This window comes from Pinus tabuliformis, chromosome 7 (genome assembly GCF_031772625.1).
Source record: "Pinus tabuliformis cultivar Carrire ecotype Pingquan chromosome 7, CPIR1, whole genome shotgun sequence".
Taxonomy (NCBI): domain Eukaryota; kingdom Viridiplantae; phylum Streptophyta; class Pinopsida; order Pinales; family Pinaceae; genus Pinus; species Pinus tabuliformis.
In genome coordinates, this window is record NC_142293.1 from 865,300,599 (window position 1) to 865,313,678 (window position 13,080).

The following is a 13,080-nucleotide window of genomic DNA, read 5'->3' on the forward strand; positions in this document are numbered from 1 at the left end:
GTGGGTGCAGACGGTAGACTATGAACATATCCCCTTCAGATGCCGAAGATGCCACGAACATGGGCATCTGTTAAGAGACTACCCTCTCAGCAAAGAAGATAACAAAGAAAAACTTAATACATCGAAGGACACTGAAAGCTTTTAGAAAGTGGCTAGTAGAGGAAGGGGGGGGGAAGGGATCAAAGCAACAACATACTAGGGGGAAAAAGGGTAGTCAGAATAAGTTTCAAGTGCTAGAAGAGCCTGAAGAAATCACAAGAAAGAATCAATATCAGGAGGAAGATGCTAAAGAAAAAGGCAAAAAAAAGAGGACACAAATCATTCTCTGGACATTGACTCCCAAAAAGAAGCCAGGAGAAGTGAAACAGAAATGGAAATGGACCAGGAAATGACCCAAAGTGAAACAGATCTGGAAGATCACGAACTACAAGAAATACTCGACAAGGAAAACCTGGATCTGGAAGGATTCCTGATGCAAGGAACCAAAGGAGGAATAGATTCTCTGCCTCAAGAAGATTGCAACAGAATACAACAGTTGTTTTTATGGAAAACACAGGAAAAAGGACTGGAGAAAGGTAAAAACATCCACAAACAGGAGAACAAAGGGGTGAAAACAATGAAACTAATTCCAGGATTAGCCACCAAAAATCTAGGGAAGAAGAGAGGCAAGAAAAAGCAAAATGAGCTCCTGAGGAGTGTGGAAAGCTAATGATAGATTCAGGTAATATGAAAGATCTAAGCAGTTACTCCTTTACAAATCTTTAATTATGAAGTTCATATCCTGGAATATCAGAGGTCTAGTTAGTAAAAGAAAACCAAGAATGCTAAGTAACAGGATGAAAGTAGCAATGTTGGACGTAATCTTCATTCAAGAAACGAAATGCTTCATTCAAAAAATAAAGAGAGTCCATAACTAATGGCTCAGTAAATTTGAGTTTCTAGAAGTCAAAGCAGAGAACACAGTGGGAGGCATACTCACTCTTTGGAACCCCCAAAAAGTCAACATTGTAGATGCGGAGGCAAGGAGAAATTACTTATTAGCTATCATTCAACCAATGGGGATGTCTGAGACCTTCCTGGTTATGAATGTTTGTGGTCCTCAGAGAATAGATAAGAAGCTTAGATTTATGAACTCCCTGGTAGCTCTCAAAAGCAGAAATAAAGAAATCCCTTGGTCATTGGAGGAGTCTTTAACATGATTAAATCTCTTTTGAAAAAAAGGAGGCACCAGAATCCTGAGTAGAGATTCAGTAGGATTCCATTCTTTCACAGAGGACATGAAAATGGTTGACTCTGAAACGAATAATGGTCTTTTTACTTGGAACAACAAAAGAGGAGGTAATGCTCAGGTTGCCTCCAAGTTAGATAGATTTTTGATCTCCAAGAATTTGATGCTCACAAATTCAGAAATATCTGCAAGTGTTCTCCCATTTGGAGGCTCAAACCACTGGCCGATTCAATTAGAAATTAAGGGAATTGATGCTCCCAGAAATAGACCCTTCAGATTTGAGAATATCTAGCTCTCCCACCTAGATTTCATCAGCAACATTGAAAAATGGTGGTTCGAAGATCTACAGGTTCAGGGCTCCAAAATGTTCGGTAACATTTTCGTAAACAAGAAATCAGTAGAGATCAAAATGCAGGAACTAAATCAAGCAATGATCAAAGATGGTTTTGATAAAACCAAAAGTGAACAAGCTGAAAAACACAACCTTGACTGGGAGAATTTATGCAAACAGGAGGAAATCTTTTGGAGACAAAAGTCAAGAGTTCAATGGCTCAAAGAAGGTGAACGAAACACTCATTTTTCCACTGTTCCACCATAGCCAATAGAATGCACAATAGAATCTCCTCAATATTGAATGAAGATGGGAAGCTTCATACCTCTCACAAAAATATTGAAGCTGTGATGGTTCAACATTTCAGAGGCATCACAAATGAAAATAATCTAGACAGAGACCAACACATCAAGGAAATTATAAAGAATATTCCCAGGATGGTGACTAGAGAAGATAAATTTAACCTGAACAAACCAATAACCGAAGCAGAGGTCAGTACGGTGATCAAAGATATGCAGAATGGAAAAGCTCCAGGTCCAGATGGTTTTAATGTGGAATTTTTCAAGGCCTGCTGGAATGTTGTCAAACAAGATATTTTGGATGTGGTAGAGGACTCCAGAAGAAGCAGATCCATTTTGAAAGCCCTCAATACCTCCATCTCGCTGATCCCCTAACAGGAGTTAGCCCTGACTCCTGATAAGTTCAGACCCATTGCTTTATGCAATGTTGTTTACAAAATTATTTCCAAGATCTTTGCCAACAGACTCAAACCTCTTCTTCCTTCGTTGATTTCTAGGGAATAGTCTGGTTATGTGGAAGTAAGGCAAATCCTGGATAATATCATTCAGGCCCACGAGGTTGTTCACTCTCTCACTAGTAAAAAGCAGAAGTGGAAAAAGATTAATGTTAAGAAAGTTGCATTGTCCCTAGCATCATCCCATCTATTAATATTCATATGCTAATTTAACAACCCTTAACTTACACGCTAACACAAAATAATTAATATTTAATTTGGAGGAGTATTTACTCCATCGAGTTGTTTTATTGTGCCATTTTTGAACAATTTCCCGGTTTATTTTAATCTAGGAGAAGATTCATTGAAAGTACATGTTTGATTAGTGAACTCTATAAAATCGAAGCACCCCAAATATTTTTTAAATTGCTAGATCTATACATTTAGTAAAAAAACAAGTTTAAACAACACAAATCAAGGATTTTTAGATTGTTGAATTTATATATGTAATCAGAAAACCAGTTTAGACAATACAAATCAAGATTTCACCACAAAATATTTCACAGAATTCTAGCTAAAAATCTAGGAGTAACTCCAAAAAATGCACTTCAAAAAATTATTATGTGAAATGAAAAACAATTAACATAATTTATTTACAGCATTAATTACCATGAATACAGTGTATAAAATACTAAGATGATGGACCATGTTAGGATACGAGATGGCCACTATGGGAGGTAAAAGTTATCATATGAAGTGTAAAATGATTAACATTTAGTTAGGACATTAATTACCACTACGAGATGGCCACTATAGGAGGTAAAAGTTGTCATATGAAGTGTAAAATGATTAAGATTTAGTTAGGGCATTAATTACGATGAGATATAGAAAGTAAAAATTGTGCTATGAAGTGTAAAATGATTAAATTTAGTTAGGGTATTAATTACCATGACAAGATATAAGAAGTAAAAGTTAGAGCATTAATTACCATAATGAAATATAAGAAGTAAAAATTGTCGTATGAAGTGTAAAATGATTAACATTTGGTTAGGGCATTAATTACTCTCACGAGATAGCCACTATAGGAGGTAAAAGTTGTAGCATAAAATGTAAAATAATTAACATTTAGTTAAGGCATTAATTACCATGACGAGACGAATAACAGATACTGAGATCGGGTGGCCATGTTATGACATGGGATGGCAACTATATAAGTTAAGTTTCAGATACAACGGCAAGCAAAGCAAGTTTTGCATAAACTCACATGCAATCTGATTGCATAAAGTTCCATCTATCATCAAATATTTCGCCGTATTGCCAATACTAGGCACATCCATGCATCCTAGGAATTTAACTCCTGATATGGCCATCGCTGGAGCAGCATGGATGTTATTAGGTCTGATTTCGGTGTTGTTGCAAGCCTCCCTGTCTTTTTCTGCAAGCAGCAGCTCCAACGCCATTGACAACTGCTGGAGAAGAGATGCAAATTGGGCGCAGAATCGAATGAAGTTGGCAGATTGTGCTGTGGGCTTCGGAAGCGCCGCCAATGGAGGAAAAGGAGGGCAGATCTACACCGTCACCACCCCTGATGACAATCCCACAAATCCGTTGCCCGGTAGTTTGAGATATGGAGTGACCCGCAAGAATCCACTGTGGATTGTTTTTGCTAAAGATATGAACATAAAGCTTCAGATGCCCCTCTCTGTTGCAAGCCACAAGACTATTGATGGAAGAGGGGCCAATGTTGAGATCAGTAATGGATAAGCAATTAATTTATTTTATTTGTCATCAAATTCTATATTCTAGAAATCTACAATACTACATATTCTATAGCGATAGTGATTATTCTTTCATTGTATGAACGCATGCAGGTAATGCTTTTAGGCCACAGCGATGACTATGCAGGTGATAAAAACATGAAGGTAACCGTTACCTACAACCACTTTGGACCAGGTGTCATGCAGAGGATGCCAAGGTAAGTTCATCGCACTAAGACTATCCCAGCTTGAAAATACATTAAAACCAGAGAGCAACGACTGCGTTGAGGAACATCCCCTTCTTAGTTGTTGGAATGGTTAGGACGGTTTTGTGTTTTGATTGATTTGTGTTTTCAAAGGGCAAAGAACAGTAGGTTATTGCCAACTGATTAGTTAATGGCATGTAAATTTGATCCAAACAAACAGATTAGTCCAAATAGTTAAAAGATTCACCATGTTTTAAAAGATGCATGCATTTTTTTCCTCTAGGAAAAAACTTGGATTTTAGTATTAGAAAATAAAATCACTTTTTGCAGATACATGTTTAGTATATTTTAGTGGATCAGTTTAAAATTTGGCGGAAACCCATCAGAAATCTATTTAGAATGAATATTTAGGTTTATTATTTAATTTATTCGAAAAGTACAATCACAAATAATGTGATGATATTGAAAAAACACATAAGTGTTGTTTTAGTTTTTTTATATATAAAGATGTAAAAGTTTATGATAATATTCATGGAATCTAGCATTTACGAGTGTCCAGAAATTTCCGAGTAGTGGGTGTGAACTTCTCTGTATAAATGCTAAATAGTGAACATATTAAAAGAACATTTTTAAGCCAACTGTCTCAGTCTCACTTTACTCAAGCAATCCCATTGATAACCAACCTCAAGTCTTCGAAAACTTACCAAGAAAACAATTTTTGGAAAGCAATTAAAATTTCAAACCCATTAATTTTGAGAAGTTATTTGATATCGCTCACTCAATGCACGCAATTCTCTCGTTAACATATCAGTCAATAATCGTGCAGGTGTAGATATGGATACGTGCACGTCACCAATAACAACTATGATGGGTGGGGAATATATGTAATTGGAGGAAGCATGCATCCCACCATCAGAAGTGAAGGAAACCGATTCGTGGCCCCAAACGACCAGAATCTGAAGCAGGTGACACGGCGTGAAGCTTGTAACGCTGCTTCTTCTTGTCCCGGGGGATGGTTGTGGGAGTCAGTGGGTGATATGCTTGTGAATGGAGCATATTTTGTTCCATCTGGTAAGGGAAACACTTTTCCAATGTACGCGGGAAGCCAAGGATTTACAGTTAGTAGTGCGAGCTTAGTACCAGAGATCACTCGAGATGCAGGAGCTCTCGCCTGTATTCCCTCCAGGCCTTGTGTTTGAGGGCTATAAATATTATTGGATCGCACCTTGATTTTTGTTAACAATGGTGTATATAATTGGCCTAACAATTTTGGTGCTTGTGTTGGAGGGTACTAAATATTATTGTATGGACACACTTTGGTTTTTGTTAACAATAGTCTATATAAATGACCTAACAATTTTGTTGTTCACATGTTGCTAGTTTACCAATCTTTATTTTATATATGGCTATTTTAGTTCGTTTATATATTGCTGGTTTAACAATCTTTATTTTACATATTGCTAGTTTACCATCCTCTAATTTATGAAATAACAATTTTATTTTTGTTCGTTGAAAGGGGAAATTGTTATGATATCTCATTATTCTTCTGAGTTATATATATGTTCCTGGTAACATTGTGATTGTTATTTGATAAGTAAACGGCATTGTGATTGTTATTGTTATTTGATAAGTAAACGGCATTGTGATTGTTATTTGATAAGTAAACGGTTGTTGTTAATAGTTTTATTTTTCAAGGTCAAATTTATAAATTATTAATTTTATACGAAATCCAAATAAAATTCACTGCGCCGATGTCCGTCGGATTCCCGACCGGAATCTGCGATTCGGATGTCCTTTGAAAACTTACGAGTAAAACATTTTTTTTTGAAAAGCAATTAACATTTCAAACACATTAATTCTGAGAAGTTATTTGAATCTTCACACTGTCCAATTTTGATATCGCTCACTCAATGCACGCAATTCTCTCGCTAACATATCACTCAATAATCTTGCAGGTGTAGATATGGATACGTGCATGTCGCCAATAACAACTATGAAGGGTGGGGAATATATGCAATTGGAGGAAGCATGCATCCCACCATCAGAAGTGAAGGAAACCGATTCGTGGCCCCAAACGACCAGAATCTGAAGCAGGTGACACGGCGTGAAGCTTGTAACGCTGCTTCTTCTTGTCCCGGGGGATGGTTGTTGGAGTCAGTGTGTGATATGCTTGTGAATGGAGCATATTTTGTTCCATCTAGTAAGGGAAACACTTTTCCAATGTACGAGGGAAGCCAAGGATTTACAGTTAGTAGTGCGAGCTTAGTACCAGAGATCACTCGAGATGCAGGAGCTCTGGCCTGTATTCCCTTCAAGCCTTGTGTTTGAGGGTTATAAATATTATTGGATCGCCACACCTTGATTTTTGTTAACAATGGTGTATATAAATGGCCTAACAATTTTGTTGCTTGCCTGGGAGGGTTTTTTTTGTTAACAATGGTGTATATAAATGGCCTAACAATTTTGGTGCTTGCCTGGGAGGGTTCTAAATATTATTGTATGGACACACTTTGGTTTTTGTTAATAATAGTCTATATAAATGGCCTAACCATTTTGTTGTTCACATGTTGTTAGTTTACCAATCTTTATTTTATATATGGCGAGTTTACCATCTTCTAATTTATGAAATAACAATTTTATTTTTGTTCGTTTATATATTGCTGGTTTACGAATCTTTATTTTACATATTGCTAGTTTACCATCCTCTAATTTATAAAATAACAATTTTATTTTTGTTGGTTGAAAGGGTAAATTGTTATGATATCGCATTATTCTTCTCAGTTATATATGTTCGTGGTAACATTGTGATTGTTATTTGATAAGTAAAAGATGGTTGTTAATAGTTTTATTTTTTAAGGTTAAATTTATAAATTATTAATTTTATGCTAAATCTAAATAAATATTAGAAAATTAGGCATAATAATAATATAAAAGTTTAATAAATTGTAAGAGTTTATTTTGTTAGTGATGATGAAAAATTGTCATATAAAATATTGTTGTTATATTAATAATATATTTATGCGATAATCAATGTAATAAACTATTAATGTAACCATATTAGAATTACTATTGATAATATTATTAACAATAATATTACTTTTATCAATTTTGTTTTATAAAGAAATGACTAATAATTAATATTTGTGCTATGACTTTAAATGATGTTATATAAATGTTAATATTAACATTAATAAATTGTCAAAATATTATTTATCATGATCAATAACAATCTTATTAACCAATACAAAAGTGACCTAATATTATTGTAAACCTAAAATAATATTATTACATTTCTATCATACTTAAATTTAATATTAACAATATTAAATCTATTATTAGAGCTAATACTAATTTGAATATTTAAAATTAAAATCTAATATTAAAACCTTAAATCTTAGATTATAATTATTACACCTAAAAATATTATCGTTAAATATTTTCTAAACCTAAACATAAAATTAAATATAATTAATAAACCTAATAGTCACATGGTCTATCAATCACAAATCTTAATAGTCACAATGTTTGAACCTCTATGGGTTCTGCCATAAATTCTCTTGTCAATTCAAATTTCTAAGTGGGAGAGTATTAGAGAAAAGCTAATGAGAATCCAGAAACCAAGAGCTCATAAACTCCTTGATGGTTTCTCCTTATTTTTATAATCACACCATAACCCTTCATCTTCCTAGTCTTTTTATAGAATCTTCCTAGGAATACCAACCATTACATCAAGGAAAAATAATATTTATTTAAGGAATGATAGGATTTCTCCCACCCCTCCTTGCACTTTTTCCTCCCTAGTAATGTTTACCCCTACTTCAATTCTAGAATTTTTATTAACGAAAATAAGCATTACATCATACAACAAAGTTTGACATCATAGCACCAATGCTAGCACCATAGCATTATATGTTCTTAATTACATTACAAAAAATGGGGTAATGAAAAGGGTGTCACAAACCCCTCGACCCCCTTTAAGGAACATCGTCCTTGGTGGTCTACTATATGTAGAACCATTCTATGTAGAAGAACGGATATGCCACTTTCATATCAGTAACATTTTCCATGTCTTTAGTTGCTTCTTCGATAATGCCTTAAATCTTTCACTGTCTAGTTACCTCTAGACCTCTTAGCATTCCACCAAATTACTTAATAGTTTTTGTTTCTTCACAAGGATTACACATGAAACAAATGAAACTCATTATTTTCTTGGACATTCCCAATGAATTCATGATCCCAATGAGTATGTAAATGGATCGTTAAAAACCAATTCACTCAAGTCTCCCCTTCCCTAGTAGGCCACACACCTTCCAAGTTCAAGCACCTCCTTCTTTGCCTCCCTGATACCTCGGGCAATCCATTACTTGACAAGGATTCCTCACAAAGGAAGATCCTTGAGACTTATAGAGTTTTATAACGAAGGAATTTCCCTTTCTTTCTCTAAATAGCATAACACATTTTCCATAACATACTTCATGATGATCAATGTATGTCATAGGTTTCCAATGTCACCAGAATGGCCTTGTCCCTAGGATTTTCAACTTCATAACCATCATCTATCATTCTTGGATAGATCATCATTTCACCTATATCTCGAGCATATAGTTTCCATGAGATTAATCAAAATAATTTAAATCAATTTTTCTTCATTTTTCTTTTCTTTTACAAACTTACTTCATATAGGAATAAGATTTCATAAATATGAGATTCTCCTCATGATGTTTGAATATTTTAGGTGCCTATACTACTAGTGTAACCCCTTATTGTTATTAGTGCAACCAACTTATTATATTGTTATGCCCATGTAGTCCACATATTGTTATTATTGTGCCCCATGGAAGCCCACTATTGTTATTGTTGTGCCCTTATATTATTATTGTTATCTCGACTCTCATTATATTATGACCCCTTAGACTCCTATATATAGAAAGGAGGCCTTGTCATTTGTAGCATCCAAGAATTGTTCATTTTTGTAATGTAAACGAGGTTTCCCACTCAAAGAGGTTGACTTTTAAGTTGTTGATCTATCTTTTCTATATTTTTTTGAGTTGGTTCCATAAAATTTTGTTTCAGAGCTTTGGATTTTACGGTTTCGTTGCTCCAAACATGTCATCGTGGAATTTTCAATCTAAGATTTTCTCTACGATGTTTCAGAAGCTAAGATAAAAACCCATTTTAGGCGCAATTGTTCTGAACATCGGTTCGAAATTTGAGGCCTTGTCTCGCTATATTTGCAGAGATATGATCTTAGGAAGTTAGGGTTTTTAAAAGCTATAGAATTCCATATCAACCTATTGATCATTGTATTGTTGCTATAATTTTGTTTCTACAAAGGTTTACACTCTAAAGTTAAAACCCGTTTGAGTAGAAACATTGGTGAAGCTCGAGCCCGAATTTCAGATCTTGTTTCGCTATATGTTCAGAGATATAGTCAAATACATTTAGGGTTTTTGCAGTTTCCCGAATTACATTCCAGACAGGTAACCTTGGGAAAATTGTCATAACTTTCTCTATGAGCATTAGATCGAAATTTCATAAGAATTTACAAAAAGAGGACGGACTGTTGTTTTCTGTGTATGCTTTACATGTTCAAAGGTCGTACAAGTTCTATCTACTGAACCAATCTATAATCAGACCATTGTAAGAGATTTGGCATAACTTTTTATTGCAGAATCCAATATTGATAAGACTAGTGGGGTTATAAAGAGGATTCAGGGGGCTACCACATGCCAAAATTTCAGAACTTGAAGATCTAAAATTACAGAGTTACAGTGATTTAAGTATCAAGCTATGAAAAGAAAGAAAAATAATGACTCGAATCAAGAAAACAGAAACAGCTAGTGTAATGTACCTCTTGAGCCTACTAGGGAATATAGCTACTAGGCTCTCATTCTGGTAAGTTTTCTTTGTTTATAGTTAAGGATTAGCCATCATGACAGGTCATATCTCCTAATATTACATGAGCAAATACTACCCAGCATCAATTAGGGAGTCATAGTATGGTATACTCTTATGTTTTATTGGTTCTCTCATAGGGAACCTTAGATTTAGTTATATGTCTATTGTATGTGATCAACCATTACAACTAATCATGGCATTCTTCCTATGAAACCCTTGGGTTAATCCCCACAAGCATTAATGGACATTAATTCAAGTTTACTGTAGTTAGTATGGTTGTGTATCATGATCATAGTCCTGTACACATAGTCAGTATGTTACTGACCAACCCTTCATTCACATGCATAACTAGCTAGACTAGCCTAAGAGGAGGCAATCTTAGGACATGCAAGAATAGATAATTTGAACCATTTGCCATACACTGAGGAGCATTAAGCATTAATTCCAAAATTGTTCTGCATGCATAAGCATTTAATTTATCACATAACATTATACGCAACTTATATTGCTTATTTAAATGTAAGATGTAGTTTTCATAGCTATCTCACATATTCATATACAATCTTCTCTTAAACACCATTAGTATTTAAAACCATGTATTATTCGTCAACTATGAACTCTGATCATGGATATAAAAGGAGTCACATGTATAACACATTATCATAAAAATCATTAACACGTGTAATCTACTTAAGTATAATTTGTACATGCAATTTCTACCATGAATCGGATAGCTCATGGGTACAAATACTGTCACCCACTTTATACACTTCTATTGCTAAGTTCACATGCAACATGCATAATGAAAAACCACTATCTCCATAATAAATATAACCCTCATATGAATGATTTAACAATTTCAAAGTAAGGATTAAGATCAAGCATATACCACGTAAGTTACTCAGACCATAATGAAGGGAAACAAGAGTAATCTACACATGAGAACCTCATTCAATTCATTCATTCATGGTGAGGAAACTTAAATCTTCTCATAGAAAAACTAGAACTATAACAGAGAGAGAGTAAGAATCATCATACAAACATTCCACGCATTTGACACCAACTAAAACCTCACTTGGAGAGAGGAGAACCACCACCCAACCATGAATCACCTTTGATTCCCCCCGAGTCGAAGATCTTGCCAAGGATCAACTGTCCTCAATTGATCAATGTATTGGGTATTTAATACCATCTTTCATGATTTAGTTACCATTAGAGGTGTCCCGCTTTTATGGACTTTTCCATTTTCCTATGTATTTTTCGAAAAAGCTCCTCTTTATCTCCCATGATGCTTTTCCACATAAAAGCTTGCCTTTATCTCCCTCAAAGCTTTTATGTTCGATGGATCTTTATCCTCCATCCATTCGATGGATATCCAATCCATCCAAGCTTATCTAGAATCACAAATAGAAGCTTTATCATGAAAGATTCATCTCTATCTAATTCCTCATGGGATTTGGCAAGAATATCCTCTCTCTTGGTGCTCCATCCCCCAAGTGATTTATTTTATTAATTTATTTAATAGCACATTTTCTTTTCATATTACATATCACGTGGCATTCAAAAAGGAGGGTATCACACCTAGCTTTAACCCAGGTTAGGTTTACAAATGTTTAACACACAAGGGCGGGTATCACACCTAGCTTTAACTTAGCTTAGGTTTACAATAATTTAGTACACATGATAATTTAGTACACAAGGGAGGGGTGTTACACCAAGTAAGCAAAATGGGATGGATGATTTGAAGAATGCGATCGAAGCTAAGATAATAGTTTTATATGTGCCATGGAAGCTAATATCGATGGTATGAAAGAAGATTTGAAGAAATGCATGGAATATTTGAAGAAAGACATGGAAGTTTTGAAGGAAGGTGTGACAAAGTTGTTACAACAAAGGCCTCCTAATAAGGAAAAGGTAGTAGAGGAAACTCATGGTGAGAAAAAAAATAAAAAATTAATCATGATTTCATAGAATCTATCATTGGATTGAAGACCCACCATATTCCAAAGATCAATATGAGGAAGTTTGATGGAAAGGATCCCATAAGATGGATAAATAGATGGAGAAATATTTTCATCTACATGATGTGCAACTATTACAAAAGGCACGTATTGTATCTTTATATTGAGAAACGAAAAAATTTTTATGGTATAAAGTGCTTTTTTCTCGTAAACCACTTGTCACTTGGTCAATTTTCATAGAGAAAATGATAACACATTATAAGGATACAAATAGAAATACCTTCTTTATCCAATTGATAAATCTCAAACAAAAGGGCTCAATGGTAGAGCACATTGCGGACTTCCAAAAATTGAGTATAAGGGTAAATGATATTCAAGATAATCAAAGGATTGATGTCTTCATAGGGAATTTAAAGGATAACATTCAACATGAGGTTCGTCTTTAGGAACCTGATTCATTGGAGAAGGCATTCAGGCTGGAAAGAAAAATAAATTATGGCAACAAGAAATCCTACCACTCACAATTATAAAGATGGAATTGTTGTTGCTCCACAAAAAAAATTGGAAGAAAAAGGAGAAAGTGACCTTTGTTACAGTTGTGATAGCAAATACACTAAAGGTCATAAGTGTGCTCAGAAGAAATTATTTTACATTGATTGTGAAGAGGAGGAAGAAAAGGATCAAGAAACGTCAAAAGAAGATGTTATACATGAGGAACCAACCCCAGAGGAAGAAGAAATGAATCCTACCATATCTTGTAATGCATTGGCAGAAATTACCATTTCTCAAACTCTTCCACATTGCTTTGCATCATGAAGGGTTCATTCCACTTATTCCACTACTCAATAACTCATCAAAATTATTAGAAGTTATTTCTTCTCATGCAATTCAATAATGGAAATATTTGTCTCATACAAGCATGCATGCACTTAGTGTGCCAACTATATGTACCATCATGATTCATAA

The 13,080-nt window shown here is 34.5% G+C and overlaps 1 pseudogene; it reads left to right on the plus strand.

The window, feature by feature from the left end:
• Positions 1–3,654: 3,654 nt before the first annotated feature.
• LOC149250355 (pectate lyase 1 pseudogene) lies at positions 3,655–5,454 on the plus strand (annotated as a pseudogene).
• The last annotated feature ends 7,626 nt before the right edge of the window (positions 5,455–13,080 follow it).